We start from the raw sequence: 21,405 nt of genomic DNA on the forward strand, positions 1-21,405 counted from the left end.
GGGCACAAGCCGTGGGAACAGTGAACAGAAGACAGTCAGGAGGATGCAGGAGAAGGTAGTGGAATGCACTGGCATTTATCTAAAGCGAAACATAAGATTGTGAGGTGGTGGGAATATGATCCTTTGTGGGAACAGTGTATTTTGTGAAAAGTTACTAAATGCTTGTAATGCAAAACAATGCCCTGTGTGAAGGTATATAAAGGCATGCTTTAGTACAATAAAGGTCTTCTCTCTACCCCACAAGAGGAGTCCGTGTCATCTGTTGTCACGCTTACCTGTACCACACATGCAGTCCCCAATGACGCCCAGCTCAGACACACTTCTTGAGCAACATACAACTAATATTTAATGACAGAGGATAGTATTCTTTTCCACAAATTTATCCAGTCTCCCTTTGAACCTATGTAAAACATTTAGGATCAATAACATTCTGTGACAAGGATTTCTACTGCTTAATAAGCAGTTTTGAACCTGAGTGCTGCCAGTTTCATCCCATGTCCCTTATTTCTGCATCAGAGGGGTCAGGAAGCAATCAAACCTCACTCACATTTTCTGTGACACTTGAAATATTACATGTGAGGTCTACTTCTCATAAGCTCTTTCCTTTCCAGCCTGAAGTGTTAAAGTCTACTAGATGATTTCCCATATAGAAGTCATTACATACCTCTGACGCTTTTTCCTTCAGCTTTATTACCTCTTTTGGAGGTAGGCTTGTGGTCAGATTAAGTAGAAAAGAGAAGTACAGGGGAAGAAGCAATACCATAACTGTACACAAGGCGCCAGATATAGGCGTACTATGGATTTCTGCAGTGGTCCAGTGCTGTCCGTTCTGGACTCTGACAATAACTTTGCATTAAGCTGACAATAACACAGGTTACTATAACAACGTCTATATGCTGTCCATCATAACTGTGGGAAGACAAACAGTTCTGTGTCCAGGATAGGAGCTGTTTCCTTCTCCTGCCCCTTGAGCATCACTTCATACCTGTTTACATGGAATTGCAACAGCTGTTCAGTACCGTGAGGTTTTTCTGCAACTCTTTACAGCCTGCTTCAGTTGTTTCACCCTGAATGCAGCAAAATGATTAAAAGGGTACCTTTTCTGTAATACTGGTACTGGTCAATAGTCTGGGTGTCAAAATACTTGCTGTCAAGTATGCTCAACCCTAGACATATACAAGAAACCCAATTAAACAGTTCTAGTCTCCTGACCACTCCCAAGTTTTCAAGTTCATCGAAGGATAAGAAATGCTGTGCCCACTCCTGTCCATGCTTGAAGTTGAGTGTTCCTACATAAATACAGCAACAAAGAGGTTTTGACTCAAGGGCTTCAATGCCCTTTCTTTCAATAAAAAAGTAGCAACACTTTAGATGCTAATTTTTTTCCAATTAAAATACCCCTTGTATATATCACAAAGGTGTGAATAGAGCCATACAAACAGTGACTGTTAATACATTAACTTCTCCAAGCTGAGCTTATAAACTTGCTGGTTTATGCTTATCAGAGCACTGACTAGTTCATATGTCCTGGTCCTGTCTGTCTTAGAAAACCATAGAGCCAAGAAAACTGGATTTTTAAAGACGCATTTTCAACCAGTAATTAAAGATTCTTAGTTTAAGATCCTAATGAATATATGTGCCCCCTGCAAACGCAAAGCTAACATCCTACACAGTGGAGTCCTGCTGGGAGAAGATCAGCCCTGGAAAGCTCTTGAAACACACGCTGTGAAAACTCAAAGAGTTTTGTTTTCTCGTCAGAGGGAGAAATTACATATAGTAGATGTTCACTATGAGTTAATGAACTGGTTTAAGCTATCTAATCCTCACAGAGGAAACGTTCAGCTCTTGTATCTCAGTCAAACATAGTTAGCCTTCATTGTTATATAGTAACCCTGAAATCTGCAGGCAGTTTTTTGACTACTATAGTGATAGAAGTTTCAATTTCCAGACACTGATTGCTTTCAAAAGGTTTTTTTTAAGCAGTTTGATGGCAATAGTTTCACGGACACTTGTGTGTCCACATGTAAGGTAGATGTATATTAACATCTGTAGATACACACCAGAGGGAACAACCTCTCTACCTAATCCACTGCAATTAAATAATGACAAATGTTATGACAATGATGTCTTCCCATTTATTTTCTGAAAAGCACAGTACCACATACATAGAATGCATCTTCATGAATACTCTGATTCTAGTTTTGACTCCAGGAAAAGTGCAATTGAAGTTGAGCGCAATATTAATGCTCTAGCATGGTCCATCGTAAAAGCTGTCTGTAATTGGGTATAATCAGTTGGGAAAGTCAACAATCACACTGTCATTGCATCACTTATTAGCCAGTATACTGCAGTTTTTTACTATCCTATTTTTTCCAGTCTACTGTTAGGTTTGATCTCATATCTCTGCACCGTTGCAAAAATAGAAGCCTGGCAGAATTTCATGCAGAAACAAATAAAACATTCTTTACATGCAGGAAACAGGAGAAAATAGTACTACCTACCTGAATCAAGACAACTGTAGCATAAGTGATTTAGGTGATTTTATTGCCATTTGGCAACACTCCAGATGTAGCTATAGAAACGAGCATTTAATAAATTAACATTGAGTCCTGGGGAGTTTGAACAGCAAATTTTCCAGCATAAGGAAACAAAACAATTATCTTAATGCATGTGGACACCATTAGGAAACACCAAGGCGTGTGGAAAGAACTTTAACTTTTCATAGCTATTCTTTAAGAGTTCAGACATAAGGGAGTTAATGTCACTCCCTTTGTCAGACATAAGGGAATAACCCACAATCAGAATTGAAGGCAACAGCTTTTGACCATATAACTGTGTGATTTAAGTGGCAGCAGGGAAACCCATTTCTTAGATCCTAACTGCACTGCCAATCTCAGGCATATTGAACTGAATCAATTTCTCAGGATCACTATTTTGGTCAACCTAGGCAAGATCCTGCAACAGAAATAGGGAAAGTAGTAACTGCTGCATAAGCGATGACTGCTGACCTCATCTCTATCTTCCCAAGTGAGAGCAGCAGAGACAACACTTAGAATTTGATTCCACAGTACATGTAATTTCTGATTTGTAGGGCAAAGATCAACTTGCCTGGAGAAACACGATGAAAATATGCACTCCCCTATCTGCAACAGAACTAGTGCACACCACGTGTCTTCCAATCAAGATGGATAAGCAAGCAACTGACTTTCCCCTTGTGTTCACCTTCGGAGATTCCTCCTTCATGTCACAGTTATGCAGCTGCCTAAAGGATAAATCGCTGCAGTCTGTATGAGGAGTGAGTGGAAAAGCACTGCTTCCTTATTTCCTTCAGTCCCAGCAACAAAAGGACTGCTGCTGAGACTTTATCAATTATTTATTCAACTGCCATTTCTTCTGCTGTCCTTTATTCCCCAGATTCAAATACTTCTCTCTCTGGACCAAACTGAAATAAAATCTTCAATTATTCATTCAATTGGGCAATTTTTTCCCCTTGCTCATTTAAGTCCTTTTTTTTTTGTTTGTTTGCTTGACTTGAACAATTGGAACAGTAGCAATTTGTACATTAGATAATACTGAGTTTGGAAGGTAGCAAAGACCTACAAGTCTCTGCTAAATAAATATCAAGATTTGGTATGGAGGATGGAGTAAATATTGCAATGGCTGTCATGGTCTTTGCATCGTATCATAATCATACTATTCTAATCCATGTGAATAGTGGCACTCACAGTAACTGGCTAAGTAGCACAGCCGAAGTACCTGTCACTAACTGACAGTGACCTCTATACACCCGTTCAACATATAAATCCCAGCTAACCATACAAACAAGTAAACCACCCAAGTAAGTGTGCCAGCTAGCTTCCTGTGCCAAGACTCCGGTCAACACATTTGGCTTAGGTTCACTCTTTCATCTTCAGAAGAAATTTCTCATTTTGCTAAGAAATATAATTAAACCAAAATCAGCTTCTTCAAAATTAACTTTACAAACATGTATCCATTTCTAACCAGTATTACATATGCAGGGTAGTCTAAATTGCCACAGAAGCTAAAGAAAAGAAGGGAGAAGGATTTTACGTTCATCATCTCTGGAAATCACTCTCTCTGAGTCTGGATTTTATACTGAATCGGTTAAAGTGATGAGGACTCAGAAATAGCATTTGCTTCTTTAAGGTTGTGCATGATGTCTTTAATATGATGAAAGCACAATCTTTTTAAAAAGGCTCAGAAAATAACTTCTTACTCTTCCCATTCTTTGCAACTTGAAAATTCTTGCTGTTCATACAGAACCATTTTGTCTTCTATTTCCATTAAACAGCACATTGAGACAACTAAATGTAGAACCTGAAAGTTTTGAAATGAGGGAAAAACATCTAAAAGGCTAATTACTGTCCTTACACAGTTGCTGTGCAATGGTTAATTATGGAGATAAAAGTTGTGGCACCATACCTAAGGCTGAACCAAGTATTTGGCTTCAAAACGTGGATTTTTGAAGTAAAGTTTTTGAAACTTTAATATTTATTTAATATACAAGCAAGCAAACATAAAATGGAGTCTGTGTGGAAACCTCACCAACTTTCTCAGAGGTTTTTTTAGTGGTAATTTCTCTCCTTGGTGGGTAGAGAACAAAGCACATTTTTCTGTCTTATGGTCCATTCTGTATTATCTTACTCTACTAAGCAGAAGCTGTTTTCCCTGTTTTAGGCAACAGGGTCCTATGGTAATGTACTAGAAGAGCTTAAACGCTTTCTTATAATGATGAACTGTATCTCTACCTTAGAGCTACTGCACGCTGAGAACATGAATTTTCCAGTGCTTAACAGTTAGATAAATTGACCAGATAACAGGAAAACAAGACAAATCAATTCTAATGCTCCATAAGTGGTCCAGATTCAAACAAAATTATTTCAATCATTGATTCTACAAAAACCCAACATTAGCCAGAAATTAAATGCAGAGACACCTTTAGGTCAGTATCAATCTGTTACAGAGAATGAGTAAAACCAAAACAGACATGAGTTTTAAATTCATTTCTGTTAATTTTTTTTTACTTCGCACAGGTTTGGTTCAAATAGACATGTCTCTAGCTTGTATCCCAGAGAGGTTTTTATAAATTTCAAGGTATTATTAATATGGCTACTGCTTTAAAGCTACTTTTGTCATTAATGTCCCAGGTAACTAAAACTAGAAAAAGCCAATGCTTCTACAGAACTGGCGCATCAGTACATATCAAATGCCACAGACTAAGTGTATAACTATTAGCCTTCATTCCTGTATAGCTTAGGGAAGTGTTTTTAAAACACATCAACTGAAAGCAGACTCACTTCAAACATCAAAGCACAGCAAGCCTCTGTACATCTTGACAGGACCAATCTATTTCGTGTCACTCTTTCAGTACAAACAGACATTACATTAGTCACTATCGCTTGACAATTATTTTTTATTAGAGAGCTTTAAAGGTCTTGTTCATGTAACTACCATCTTCCACCCCCAGGCACTTTACCCGGCTGTGTAGGTAAGACATCAGCAAAATACAGTCAGATCTTATTTTATTACAGCAGTACTCATCTTTCATAACTAGGAAAGAGAAAAGACAGAAATAATTTACTCTAAACACTCCGTAAAACAGTGGGTATCCCTGAAGCTGCCAGTGAAGGCGTAGGGCTGTGACGGCAGTGCATCTATTTAGTTTCGCTTGGTTTGCAATTCTGCCCTTTCTTTTTCACAGAGGAAGCAGAATCTCGTGGACTAACTTCTTGGAGCCGCTGAGCCCAAGGCAGGCAAGAATAACAGCTCTGGGTTCTCAGTGTCTTGGGAAAACTAGCCATTTAATTCTGAGACTTCCTCGACAGGTAGTCTGGAAGCATATTGTGCAACTGCTAGTACATCTCTCCCTCCCTAGACAGTCAGAACCATGTCAACCCTACTAGAGCTCAAGAGTAGCTATGTATTTTAAGTTTGCTGCTTATGACAACTTCACAAGACCATGATGATGGTAACTAGGAAGGTTCTTCCTCTCCTCTATTTTCCGTCTCCCAGTTATTATTCCTTCCTACAGAGAGAGAAGGGTGGCGGATGCCTATGAAATCTTACTGCAGGCAGTTAACTTCATTTAACTTCCATATGCTCTGAGGATTACCAATAGACATTTTGAAATACATGTTGAGAACACTTTGTATAAATTATGTTGCTGTCAATTAACCATTTTTATTACTTCAGTTGATTTATGCTCAGGACCTCTTTGTCTCTCAGGCTTTTTGATGCTGTGTCTTCAATTGCCCATTAGAACAGTCCCTTGGGACAAGCAGTCCCTTGGGAAAAGGTCGAAAGACTGTCTCTTCTTACCCTTTTAATTTCATTCTGCAAATTTAATTCTAGTTTTTGTCTTCATTGACAATAGCCTTTCTATGCAGTTTGTTAAGGGAAAATGACATCATTGCCTTTGAAAAAAACAGAAGGAAATTTTTGCAAATGAATCCATCATGGCAAGGGACCACTTTGGAGTAAGGCTCCTTCACACGGGGCGAGCAGCTATACAGGGAGCTTGCTGAGGGACTGAGTCCCTTGCAACTGCAACCCACCAGCAGGAAGCAGCCTCTGTGTAAGGAAGTGATTAGATATTTATATCCTTCACTGTGGCCAGTAAACAGAATTAGTGTGACTTGGACCAAGTTTTAATTATACAAGAGCTTAATGTGATCTAAGCTGTTGTGGGAGGAGAGCGTGGGGAAAGAGAATGAAGGGTCAGCAAAGTGCATCTGTCTGTTTTCTCTCTTCAGAAATGGCACTCACAGAGCTATTCTGGGTTTTTTTTTCCAAGGTGTTGTTTTTTCTCCCGTACTCCAACAAAAAAAGAGATTCATGACTGGCTCTTGAAGAAGTGAAAAGCAAGGAGGTGCTGGGTCATATTTCAAGCACAACTCCTTACCAACACGTAAGTTGCTGAACTTAGAACACCAGCAATCTCATTTCTCAGCATACATCCTAAAACCTGCTAGGCAGGTGAAAAAATCCTCTCTGAATGGTACCTGCTCACACTCCATGAGCTAACAAAGTTACTCTGCTGCCTTGACCAACAGCACAACTTGTGGGTCACAGTGAAGAACCAGCACTGATCATGTAACTGGCAGCTCTAATTAGAAATTTCAGGGACAGTGGGTCAGTTTCTACCTGTCTGGAAGGAAACTAATCTCCTGCATACTTAAGTTCAGGAGCTGTAATTGGATTGACATTTGATTCCTTATTTTTCCTACAACCTCCCAAATTGGAATATACCCTTCAGAAAGTCTATTGAATAGTACTGTTTCATTCCAGCTACCAGAACAGCTCTGAAGAAAAATGCAGGTTCAGCCAGTTGTTTTGAATCTTTTGATCCTTCCTGATTTTATTTTGCATAGAGGGAGCAATATGAATATGTCCAACACTTAGTTTGCCTAGGGATTCTCCACAGCTCACCTGTTGCAGCTAGCATAGCAGAGAATGAACACTTTGCAGTACAAAACTCATGTTTTGCATTTCTAAACGCACTTAAAGTTACAGCTAAGGCCTTGGCCAGTCTGCCTGGCAAATGGAGCATCTGTACAGGTTCAGATCTCAATAAAGCCTACTTGCAAGGATTTCATTAACCCCTGATATTCATTTTTAGGCTGGATGTAAGTACAGAGAAGTGGCATGCATGCTGAAGTAGGTAAACTCTTATACTTCTGGGTTTAGTCAAAAATACTGATATTTCCCTTTTTCATCATTCAAGTGTTAATTGCTGTGCCAGCCTCCAACATGATTTAAAATTGATAGAATAACCATCACTGTCATAAATAAAAAATAGGGCCATCAAATTAAAAATATAGGGCTCTGGCATGTACTGCTTCCACAGAAATAGAAACGTTTTTATGCAAGTAGTTTGCAATCCTCTGGAAAAAAAAAAAACAAAGGTGATAAACATCATTATCACTCTAGTAATGCTGAAAAGCACCCTAACAGTAAAGGTGATCTGTAATCTGACTTTAAGACAAAGAAAGAACTTATTTTCCTTTACACATGGACTGGGTATTCCAATGACTTCCAAACAGAAAAGTACAGCACAAGAAATTGTGGTTTACTGCCATCCCTTTCCTTAAGTGGAGCTCATTATGATTTTGACTAACAAGCTTCCCTGTCAGCAGGGGTAAATCACTGCTTTGTCAGCTCAATTGCCACTCACCTAACCAGAGCACAATCCTGCAATCAATCAGCACTGTCAGGACAGAGCCAGCAAGTTAACAGAAGGAGGGGAAACTGTGTAGAACCAATTTGCCCCATGAATGCTCAGTTTGAGAAATCTCAAATCTGATTTACAGGCTCCTGCCCTGGTCACCTGTGCCTGTGCTGAGCAGACTCACAGTTAAGTACTTGCAAGCAATATGCAGAACACAAGTATGCAGGAGAGGTATTGATGTATAGCTCAGCTAAAGGTTACACAGCTTTGAACAGCTGCAGATTACAAAGCACCTATTCAAGCAATTAAGTTCTCCTCACCTTTTGCTGAGATTGCAGAACATAACTTCATGGTTCCTACACTGCTATTGAAATAATTTATCAAAGGTTTGCTTTTCTTTTCAAAATGGCTGCTGCTCATTTTCAGCTTCATGAGTAGTATCAGCCTTCATGGTTAAAGCAACCTCAAAACTGAAGGTACCTTTTTTTAATGTAAAGAGGTTGTTAAGAAGGCAAAATAAACTATTGACATTATCAAGCAGATAGTATTAAGTAGATAATTCTGTATTTTCATTTAAAGGATGATCAGCTGGATTCAAGTGCCAAGTGAATTAAAAATCAGGTTACCACACCTGAAATCCCAGACCAATACATCATAATCTGTGAGTCAGATACCATAGAAACCCATGTCTTGTTCAGTCTGATAAATTTTGGCACAGCAAAAACCTGTTTTTCTGTGCCCAAAGATAAAAACCTGAAATATCTAAAATGAATCAGAGAGAGGTTTATTCTGCAAGAAGCTATCTATCATTTTGAGCCAGACTTCTGCAGTCTGTCATCCTGAATTAGACATCTACTGCAATTAAATTGGCTTTTCTTTAGGCTGTTGATAAATATAATTTGTGAATGTGCTAAGCACTGTTTCTGCAGATTCCGATTGATTCACAGTGACAGCATTTGAAGGCATCATCACTTACTCACCTAGAATAAGTGCCACACCAAGAAGTAAGTAATCCTATAGTTTTTCAAGGAAAAGTATTCTTTAAAAAGCACACGATTTAAAGGTTACTTCCTTTCATAATGCACAGAGACATACCTTCTTAAAGATGTTATGTATATTCACACAGAAGCCAAACAACAGAAAATGGTGTCAGTTCTAAATGTCAATTCTTCTCTTAACACCACAGTAAGAAAAAAAAAAAATCCAAAACTGAAATTCTTTAGTTCCTGACAAGTTCATCTAAGACCATGTGTTGGCATATGCATTGGGGTTATGCACTATCTAACCATATTGTGCGAATTGATTACATGCATCAAGGAAAGGGTTTTCAGAGATTACATTCTTACATGTAAAACTGCAAGGTCAAATTTGGAGGGTAATGCTTCAACACAAAGCAGTCAGCAATGTGTACATCTGGGATTTACTATATCTCATGACTCCCATTCAACTTTAGTGAATGACAGTTTAAAAGGTTGCAGTCGCGCGGTAAAACACTATGAGGAGACAGCTAGAGAGCTACAAAATCAATAGCTTCCTAACACAGAAAGAGTTTTTACAAACAGAAAATCCCAAAGTGAGTTATTTTACTCTGCAATAGTAAGCAGCTGTTGACCAGTATTTCCTAACTATCAATACGGAGCCACAATTAAGGCTTTAACTAAGAATTTGTAAGATTCTAGTCCTCCATTCAAATGCAAGCAACATGCATTGAACATCTGTAAACCAAAACATATTTGTGTGTTCTGTAGCTTTTGCCTAACATACTTCTATATGTACCTCCTTCTCAGTCCAGTGTGACTGGAACACAGCTTTACTTATTTTAAATTAAATTTAAAACAGTGATTAGGAAGAGAAAATAGTTTATTGAGCAGAAAATAGCTGTTACCTACAAATAACTTTATAAACATTCAAAGCTCTTCAAGAACCTTAAAAAATAGCAGAGATTCACTCAACTCTGAATGTTGAATGAGGAAGAAAAAGCAAAGGCCATTGGAAGAAAGCACCTCTACCTTTTTTTACTACAGTTACACTATTTGAGACTTAGAAAATGTGACCATGCTTTCAGAATCCCAATCAGAATGATTTTAGGCAGCATTTTAAAAACAAGAAATAGAGATTAAAAGTAGCCCAATATAAAGAATGCATTATTTTTTTACTTCTGATCCTATGTATTAGCTTTTCAGAATGAAAAAAATTCTCTAGTTTCAACAGTTTAATCATGATAGTTCAAACAAAAGCTATCATTGCTTTTCAGCAGAACAGATCTGAGAACATGAAGTACTTGACTTCTTTTCTTTACAGAAACAATTCACCATACTGAAACCTCACTCTCCTAAACTGTTTGCTCCCAAGAAGTTACTTTCTCTCTCTACTAACCACATCTGATGTGCAGGGCCAGGTGCCCAGAGCCAACAGGAACCAAGGAATGTGACACATACTAAAACACAAAATAGATAAAGAGAGCAGCATGAAAAACAGGACAGCACCAGGAATTGGGCTCAGTTCTGGAGAAGGAGCACCCAGTCAGATCACCCCAAGAGAAAAGCCAGTCAGACATTAAGACACAAACTTCCTTTAAACTATGTGCTTGCCAATGCCACCGCACGCTTCTTCACATTGCATGGGATTCACAGGATCAGGGAGACCACCCTGCACATGAAGTGTTTTGCACTTGGCAGGTTTTTTCCATTCTTTTCCATAAAGTTAAGAAAGTTCTGGAAATCTAGAATCAAGTCAGGAGGACAGAAATCACCATGAGTATTACCCTTACAGCATGGGTCTTTTGATGTCAATGGAACAGTATTTTCCAGGGAAGGAGTTTCAGACAGTTAGTCATTGGTGGTAGTGCAAGATAACAGGCTAATTACAGCACTATTTCTGCACAGCAGCTTTCCAGCTCACTGTAGAACGCTGCAACGAGAGAGCTGGCATCTTTTTTAAGGTACCTAAGGGGACAGAACGTAGCTGTTGTGAGCTGTCCCTACAAGCACAACAAATATCACCGGGGGCCTTGGAAACCCCAGTTAAGAAAAGAACAGAGCAAATTCCTGTTTTGATGATAAACAACAATCTTGTAACATTTTAAGGAGAGTTTCATGACTGGCAATCCATGTTCCCCGCATGAATCCCTGCTTTTGATAATTATGCTTTTGAGAATTTCACAATATAAAAGAGAAAAAACAGAGAAGTTGGAAAAAAATGAACATTATATGCTTCTCAACTCATTGCCAAGTCAGGTACTCATCCAAATGTAGAGTGAACTCATTAAAAGTAATAAACCAGCAAAACTTCACAGATAAAAAAAGATGAATTATTGTATTTTAACACTTAGCAGCATGGAAAAGACATAATTCTGACTTTTATTCAGTTAAAACAAAAGTAAAGAATTCAGACATCTGTGTAGGTTCTCCAGTAACCTGAAGAACATAAACTGCCATACAAGATATGTACTAAATTATCTCACTGAATCAGAAACCTAGCCCCTGGCAAGTTGTTAGGATATTTTTCTTTACCCCATAAGCTGCTCGGGGCTTCCTGTAACCCCCTTTTTCCAATTCCACACCGCTTTTTTATGCTAGTTCTCCACTGAATGTTTATTCACAAGTTTCTATCAATCAGGTTGATGACTGTAAAGCATCATGAAGGTGGGGTGTAAATAGAAGTATGTTTGCACCAGTCAAATACCAACATTATTTTAAACTTACTGCACAGCCATTACCATACAAGGATAAGTAGGCCACCACCAAATGACACATGGGGTTTCAAATAAAGCTTCAATTTCAAGCACAAAAAAGTCCATGAAACTGCTTGGGTCACATCTACAGAAATGTGAATGTGTTTACAGAAGGCTTTGACCTACTCATGGAGAGCATTTATCCACTAATAAGCTCAAATTTCCATTTCACCTGCTCACAACTCAACTAGAAACTTCTTATCAAGAGAAACAGGAGTTTCTCTTATTCCCTGTGTGACACATTTCTCAAGGCCACAGTTAGTGTCTTAGCTTCATTGCACAGAACACTCTCCCCTTCAGCTTTGTGAGGCTATCTTCAGATACAGGAGTCAGGACTCTGTCTCTCTCTCCTTCCTCACACCAGACCACTGTAAGATGACAGCAGTTCTACATTTTCCTCTGCATGGGTACCTCCCTCACAGATTTCAAGGGGTCTTTAAGAAACAAGAAGCATCCAGACTAAATAAAAATTTTAGTGCTTGCCCTGCCAGTGCTCTGCAGACTACGGAATTTCGCTTTCATAAGTTATCTTCAACTCACAATGAAACACCTTATCTATATCTGGTTTTTATATTTGTGTTGTTTAAGGAATATGTTAGCAGCATGGCAAAAACAGACTAAAGAAAATGCACCACAAAGGTCTGTAAAATGAGACGGTTACTTGGCTTTGGGGAGGAGGGGCTTTATTAAGTATATTAAAAGAAGAAGGATGTCTTATCTGTGCTATTTCCATATACCGGTGGCTCCATTATGGAGGAAGGTGCACTCAAGATAGCAAAGGAATAATGCAAAGAAATTTCCTTTAAATATTCTGGGGTGCATTACAGAATAGCCCCAGTCTGTCAGGGCCCTGGGCATACTAATATGCCTTAAATAGCTGTGACTAGACTCACGTGAGGCTGCTGCCACACCCTTGGGCCTTCAAGAGTGAAGATGATAGCATAATGAGAATGGAAAGAAATAGAACTCATATGCAAATAACATTTTTTCTCATTCTAAAGGAGAATTAGTGAACAATTTATTCCAAAACACTGAAGGAAGGGTGACTTCTACACCACTTCAAGGATCATTTGTTATAACCAGAAATAAGATTTTCATAATTTGTCAGATCATCAGTTTCTGTCTTACTAGTACAACTGTCAATAGACTATCACTTGTATAAAATGTCCCTATGGGATTTTTATGTAAAGACCGTAAATCTGAAAATGAGTTTGACCCCAAAATAAGTGAATTTTCTTTGTAAATTTAGAGCTAGAATGGATTCCTGAAAAAGGAATTACGATTTTTGGAAGTACATTTCAGGTTGCATTCAAGAAGCAGACTTAACTTGTGGTGCAATCACGTGAAAGTAACTCAAACTTTTGAATTGGTTTACCCTTTCCTAAGAGCAGATTGTAATGCCCACTTTTTTTAGGGGTTTTATAGTGGCCCTTGTTAGGCAACTTAAGAAAGTACTTTTCCATACTTGCATGAGAATTGGATAAATGCTTTATTGTTCACTACAACTGTAAAGCAAAGGTCTTCCTTTTGGTGGTAGTGGTGCTGGAAACCCAATCAAACAAAATATTCTACCCAGATGAAGCATGCAAACATAGATTTGTTCACAGCATACTTTGAATTACACTGTGAGATAATGAACATTAATTTGCCAGAAAAGAAAAAGATGTATGCACCCAATCTACATACCAAGCAATTAATTTAAAGATAGATAACTTATTTTTTAAAGCAGTTATGTAGACTGTTTTGCAAATATACTACTTTTTAGATCAATGACCTCCATTTCTTTTTCAGTTTATGAAGCTTACTACAGAACTAAAAAATGTTATTTTGTACAGTCTTTTCCTGCACTAATTTAAACTTTATTACACAATATGATGAAGTCATGCTCCTGTTTTCCAAAATGAGGCAGGAAAGACCTGACCACAGCAGAAAAAATCTTAGGACATAAGGGGAACAGGGGCAACATAATTACCAATTACTTAAATGCTGCAAGAAAAACAGGGGTAGTGAAGGGCATGTTGAGTGAAAGAAACAAGGCTTCTGTTTACCAGTGAAGGAGAGAGTCATCTTCTGTTTCTTGTGTAATCTGTCAAGTAAAAAATGTTTGATTTGGGCAAGAACCAGAAGCAGAAGAAAAAAATAACACTATTGATCAGTGTCATATCACCTTTTAGACCTAGAGTAAACTTAGAATGAGACTTCTTGTACAAAAATATCTGAAAACAAAGGTCTATATATCTCTAACATCAAAACACTGATCTTTTGTTCATCATACTGCCTAAGGAACTTTAAAATAATTAAATTGCAAGAAGCTCATCAATTAATTCAACTTATTCCTACTATAATCCTGGAGCTTTTGTTCAGACTCTATTTTGATCTCTCTAAGTTTTCTGCCTCCTTCTGTTCTGCTATCACTTAATTCTGGTTTTTCACACTGCTGCTGGTGCACTATGAGAAATGTCCTTTGATGTTCTTGGCTTGACTCCACCATTTTCTAGATTCTAAATAGAGACAAGTTTTGTCTGGTACCGTAAGGCAAACAGCCATGCTATGTAGCTAGAAAGTAAGCCAACATATCTCCCTTTTAACACTCTTCCCTCAGTTGCCAAAGACTTAAGCTACATTTTCCATATTGGGTTCCTCCTCAACCTACATACTTTTGCAGTTCAGGTTGAATCAGAATCAATTCTATCATTTCTAAGAAGCATTAAAAGTCTTTCTGTCTGATTTAACAAGAAAAAGGAATCTTCCTTTTTGAAAATCATACTGAGTGCTTTCCAGCAAGATTTGAGGTCTTCTGGGATGGGACTACAGTCAGCTTTTACACTCATTGTGAAATCCAGACAATATATAAGACTTTGTACTACTCAGAATCTATGCACTCAGAGCAGACCACCTAACTGTAGAACAGAACTTAACCGTACTTGTAGTACAGATTTTATCTGTACTATGTATAATGAACCTTTTACAGACATATCTAGTGATTCTATTTGTTCCCTGGAAATAAGAATGATGAGCAGTCAGAAGATGCAGTTGCAGGGAAAATCACACTGAGGTTGAGTGTTCTTGCTTCAGGCAACTGCTAGCCAAGGAAATTGTGTGCCCATCTCTGACACAGCCCCCATGGGATACAGGTCATTCATCCAAGACAGAAATTTCAAAAGTTCTAATTCCAGGCACCCACAGGAGACCCTTCAGTCTGGCTTAAAAATGCTCAGCATACAGAACTACCAATGCAGTCATAGAGGGGGGAGCCATGCTTTGAACATATCACATAGTATTAGGCATCTAACACCTGGTACTCCAGTTGCCAGAGAACTTTAATTTCTCTGTGGTTTGAATATCAGCTTTATCGTTAGGGCAATGCCCTTTGTACTGCTCATACAAGTCTCTATGAGAATTAACATTCATGGCACAAACACTGCTCGAAGTACACAAGAGAAATACTCACAAAGATCTTGCCAGCAGGTGTGGCACAGTATGCTCTAAATGGGGTCTAGCATTATGAAGGGAATGGGAATAAGAGAAAGTCAGGCAGCTATGTGACAGCTTCCCATGAGCCTTGAATTGCCCAGACACACCTCAGCATCTCCCTGTTTGCCCAAGCCCCACCTATCTGCTAATCACCACAGGGAGACATAGCTGTATCCCCTCTCCCCGCTGTGCCAGCTCCTCACTCAGGTCCCACAAGAGGAAAGGAGATTGCAAAGTCTGTCAATATACTCTGATACATTTCAGGATCATGTCCTATAATTTGTCTGGCTATTGAAAACTCCTTATCTCAATAAGGGGTTTTTGGTTTGTTTGGGTTTTTTTTGTGTGACTTATTGGAATTTTTCTGTGTGGAAAGTGGTTTAGTCTGGGCATTATGTATACATGTATATGGACAAAATATGTGATTCAGACAATAATACAGAATAAATAAATGCAGTTTTCATTACTGTCTCAGACTCAACAACCGCTTTGGGATCATAGCAGTCATGGGACAGCTGATCCTCAATCCCACCTCAGAATAAATAAAAGGATGTGGCAATCTAATTAAAGACTGCATTGATGCACACAATCAAGGAACTAAGCTGGAACTGTAGACAGGAACGGAAAAAGACTGTCTGAGCAGTCCCCACACCTCTATTTCTACCCCAATGACTTCACTTACTGTAATGTTTCTAACAATTTAACAACTATACACTTTCACACAAAAAATCACAGGGGTCAGAGGAACCAAAAGTTACAAATAACAGATTATGCCAGATATTTCACTTCATAATCACATATCCTCAAGATGATAAGGCTTCTCTTACTCCTTCTTTAATCCATGGGGCTTTAACTGATTCAAGTACTTCAAACGCTTTAAACCACGCTAGGGTTAAAGACGTAACTTTCCCTGTCAGTGCTTGCTGCAGATGGGGACTCTTGAAGGAGCAGGACTGGCATGGCCTAAGACTAACCAGAGAGCCACTCACTGCTCAGCATCAGGCCTTTGGCGGGAGTATGTCACAGACAGCCCAGTCACTGCAAACATGCGCTGGGTGAACAGAGATGGGGATGAAAATCTGGCCCAGAAAACATAGCAGGGGGCAAACTTTATTTAGTGAAGCTACAGGTTCAATCATCTCAGTCTCCCCTTCAAGCACAGAATCAGCTTCCTTTTGACAGAAGTCTCCAGTTTTGAGGACTCTCAGGTTGCTACTACAACCTGACCATTGGGTTAAAAGCCAAACTTACACCCCATCCAACTGGAATCTCAATTAAAAAAAATTCCCAGTCACAGCTTTCCCTAGCCACTATTTTGGTTCACTATGAGATAAAGTTAATATTAATTCCTTCGTACAGTTAGAAATGCAGCACAATAAAATCCTCAAAGTAAATGGTTGCATGTTTCTAAAGCACAGAGAGACAAGTGTATTATGTTTCCACAGACTCTATGTGTGTTAGTCTTAAAATTCTCCCTTCATACAGCAGATTCCAGACTCACAGTCTTACCACTGCTGTTTGAACGGAAGCCCCAGTCTTACTCAGCATGAGTTGTTTGGTTGTGTTCAGAGGAATAAATCTAACAGGATAACACACTCCTGGTAGGTTCTGGTGACATTACTGTATATGAACATCTGGATTTACTTTACATTTTCAATCAAATTACACATTTACTTTCTGATTCATTAGGCAGTAAAAAACAATGAAAACAGAACTCCAGAATTAAGTAGCTTTTGCTGTATTTTTTAAATAATTATTCTAATACGAAGTATACCTCATCCCTGTTTCTTCCCTACCAACTACTTTGTTGTAGCTGTCATTTCTACAGGGAACACAGGCAAAAACAAAGAATTTCTTTCCCCCATTTTTTTCTTTTTTTCATTATAAAAGAATATCAGATTGACAGGTTTTAAGTTCAAAGGCCTTTGGTTTTAAGCCCCTGGAAGGGTTCTGTGCTCCAAGTTAGAAGCTGGGGTGGGGTCTGTAACTTCTCCTCTTCCTGCCTCATAAACAAATACGGTTTCACTGCAGGCTAATGTGAAGAACAGAAAATAAGCTTCTGAGAGCTTAAGTCACCTTATGACATGTAACTGAGGTTATGATAAGGACTAGCTATAGAACTACAGAATTAATTGTGGAGTAGTTTTGGAAGCAAACTATAAATGGTGGTACAGTCTACTCTTCATTTCTGCCATGCCAGGTAAAATGTGAAGTTTATATTTAAGCTACCTGTCCATCTGTAAGGAAACCAAGAAAAGCAGCCTAGAAACAAGCCTAGAATCAATTCTGCTTCTACATTACTTGTTAAGGATGGCTGGTTTGTGAAATTCTGTACACACAGGTACTCTCTAGAAATCTCCACACGGCCCAAAGTGTTTCTGGACAATGTTTGCAGAGCACTAGAGCACACTCTTCTCTATGACTTGGGCAACATGAGCCTTTAAATTTGATCGTTAGTTCTCTTACAGATGGAGACATTTATAATTTGTTATTGTTGCTGCTAAAACAACTGAGGTTTTGAAGGCAGGAAAAACCCTTATGGAATGAGGTTTCTGAAACATGACCAAGCCAAAGCCACCAAAAATAAGTCTGGCCTGACTGCAAAACAGAACTCTTAGCCTGTCTCAGTCCATTCCCAGTGTTGCAGCTATGCTTCTGGCAATACACTCACCTTGCCACTTAATCACAAGAGGAAAAACAACCTAGCCAACCCCATGTCAGTAGATGAACCCCAAGTCTTAATGTCATTCATCCTACAGACTGGAAAACATTAGAAGAATAAGGTTTTCTTCTCTTTGTGTTCCTCCTCAAAGCAAATATGCATGGAAGAGGGATTAGAAGAGGAATCTAAACAGCACAGACTGCACAAAAATGCAGCAACTTCAGCAGCCATACTCCAGGTTTAACGTCAGCAGAAGTGGAGGACATCATCAGCTGACCAGCTGACACACTCCTAATGTCCTCAGGGAACCAGAATGCAAGAAACATGACTAAGATGGCTGTTCAAACCTTAGTGAAGCTTCAGACTGCTGTAGTTTCCTTTGAATAGTTAACAGCAACCTTTCCTGGAAAGCTCCTCTTTCCTCAGTAGCTACTGCCTGGAATCTCATCAACAACTAATTGAACTGCGTAACAAAAATAAGTATGTTAGGGGACCTTAGTGGCTCTTGAAAGACACTTTGAACAGAAAAAACTGTCCCCTTTTTCCCTTATGTCAAAACATCACAAAATATCAACTATAGGGAAACTATGATAAAAAGAAAAGGAAGAGATCTTGAGCTTTCCTGTGAAGGATCCCACACAGGATATATACTCAGCCAGCTGACGATTATGGAGAGAGAATTCCAGACATGTGGGTCTCAGCTAGGAAAGCTTTCTCTTCCCCTACACACCCACACATATCCACTTTGTGCTACACTTAAGCTTCAGGATGAAAGAGTAAGTATTATGGGTGAAATATTTGACATGAACATACACTCCTTGGCTTACACAGGCCTCTTGATGGATTGTCCTGAGAGTAAATGTGTACCATACAATTTTCCTTGAATAGAAGGAAATGCCAGACATTTACACAGTGACCAAGTTACCACTGAACTTTGCTGCCTCTACCAAAGAGAGCTGTATATCTGATCCTCCTAGAAGAGATTTTGTCGTCAAGGAGGTCACAGGTATTAAGCTTAAGTAGATTGTTCACTAGTAACCTTTAAGAACTCAACATTTGTCTAGCAGATCTTCCTAGATATACTGCCCTTATTTCTTATTCGAAACATTGGGATCTTCTGAAGTACTGTCATATATAAAGACTTCTGCTACCAGTTTCACACTGATATACCAGTGTTGACTATGACTCTTTCATATCCTGCATGGATAGAAAATATTCATACCAGGATTCTTCCATTTTCTTCAGGTTAGCAACTTTGAACCTAAAATATTGACCAGGACATAACTAAAGCACTAAATAATTATACAGTCTATGCTAATAAGAGAGAAATAAATAACATCATGCTACTCACATATGATAAAATCTATTTGTGTTCAAATTTTTAAGAGACCATGTGAGGCATACAGTTGTCCAAAGACACACAACTGCAGCATTTACGCTGTATTGAGATAACATGTCTTATGAACCTAGTGGCCTTTCAGTTGAAAACACTCCGTTTATTCTTCTTGGTGTGAGAAGACAACATTCATAGCACTTCTCACATTCTATGACCTTCAGGAGAATAAAGAGCTGATATTTGCACTTCATCATAAGTCAGGAAGGATGACTCCACTTCCTGATTGCTAAATTTACCATAAATCCCAAAAGCTGACTGTGAAAAAAGAAGTTCCAGGAGCCCAGGTCTTCCCGAAAATTTATCACAACGGAAAAATAAAGTAGTTTACCCTTATTCCATGCCTACACCCCAAAGGAAAATAATATTCTACCTGCTGATGACAGAATTCTACCAACTGCTCCAGCCACACTATTGTTCTGGTCTGGGTTGCTTTCTTTGCTGGTTTTTAGTCTTGGAGAGAATTCATCACTGAAAAAAAACTCAAAAGAAACTCCCTTTCACTGATCTTCAGAGAGCATATATGCTTAGGTCAATAGTAAGTTTAGACCCACAATTATAATTAAAACCAAACAAACAGCAAAAAATTCTCTATGCCAAGCTCAGGAAAGACTAGTCTGTCCCACCTGGTCCCCTGCTTAGTCACCTTATGCAATTATCCTTCTATTACTATTGGCAGTTATGGAGCTCTTAGGTATGAAGCATGCATCCATAGGCAAAAGTAGTATAGGATTGATAGCATTCCTGACTATTTTTAATGAAAAAAAAACAAACCAAAAAAAAAAAACCTACTGAATATACCAACAAGGCAAAATATCACTTCCTCTCTTGGAAAATAATCAATCTAAAATGCATGCTTTGCTTTTTCAGTTTAAATACTGCAGTACTTGAAGGTCCATATTTTTGGGAATTTCTCTTTCATGCCACAATGGGACAGACAGTGAAGCACGCATGTTTAGTGCTCTCATGTTTAGTCTGCTATAAGATTTCTACAATTATATGCATCTTGTAATAACCACATATCAATCCAGATTCTGACCCTAGTTACAAGGTTGAAGCTTCTTGAAGCTTGGTTGAAGCTATCCATCAATTCTGACTAAACAGCTAATTGTAGCAATATGTTGACAAGGGACAGATCTGTAAAGGATGATTTTTGTAAAAAAATAAAATTAAGTTCGTGGGGAAATCAATACTCAACTTCACTCAGAAAGCATTCACTTTAACTGCAAGGTGTTGACTCAGTATTTTAATGGCAAGGCAATTGACCTGCTCGGATCTATAAATGGTGCATTTTTGGTTTTTTTTGTGTTTTTTTTTTTCTTTTTTTTTCTTCTTAAATACTGAAACTACAGAACAAAATTAGCCTCTTGTTTTGGAAAAGAGCCATTATTTCTTACTAAATGTTGATCTTCATGAATGTTAGTTCACTGTCTTGGGAGAGGCAGGAGGATACAGTTGGACTGCACTTTGAAATTTACTAGTAGAGAAACCAAGCTTGTCAATGTGGCAGCATCAGTCACCTGGATTTTAACCCCTGCCTGCCCGCTTCCTTCCAAAAGAATGTAGTTAGGCAACAACACAAGGACATCCTGCATTTTAAAATTAGTATTTGCACAGTGTGACGGAAATGTAATGATGGGTGTTCGCTTCTGGTAATTGTGGGTTACACAGTCTACAGCAGTTTTGCAAGGGATGAGGGTGGTGAGGGGTACATGGGGAGGATGTGGCCACCCCATTAAAAAACAAAGTGGTGAGAATCTGTCCACTTGACTGAGGATACTTTCCAGAAGCAGCAACAAGCTGCTGAGATTCACCATAGAGCCCAGTTTATTTCCCTCACAGATTTGGAGGTACTGTCACCACCCTCTCCCCAAACAGTTTTCCTCCTATGGTAGAGTATGAACTTCCTGATTAAGAATACAAATAAAAAGAAAATTCAGATTTTGGATGCAGGT

The 21,405-nt window shown here is 38.6% G+C and overlaps 1 long non-coding RNA gene across 1 annotated transcript in view; it reads right to left on the bottom strand.

The window, feature by feature from the left end:
• The window catches only part of LOC130609672 (uncharacterized), a 47,097-nt gene extending 26,538 nt beyond the window's left edge, over positions 1–20,559 (bottom strand). Inside the window, exons 1-2 of the long non-coding RNA XR_008974842.1 lie at positions 20,490–20,559; positions 19,824–19,921 (exon numbers count right to left, since the gene is read on the bottom strand). This is a non-coding gene — a long non-coding RNA (uncharacterized LOC130609672). The remainder of the gene's footprint in view (positions 1–19,823; positions 19,922–20,489) is intronic.
• Positions 20,560–21,405: the final 846 nt, after the last annotated feature.

This window comes from Pezoporus wallicus, unplaced genomic scaffold, assembly GCF_028554395.1.
Source record: "Pezoporus wallicus isolate ANWC-B61680 ecotype Strahan unplaced genomic scaffold, APGP_CSIRO_Pwel_v1 contig_6658, whole genome shotgun sequence".
In the NCBI taxonomy this organism is placed as follows: Eukaryota; Metazoa; Chordata; class Aves; order Psittaciformes; family Psittacidae; genus Pezoporus; species Pezoporus wallicus.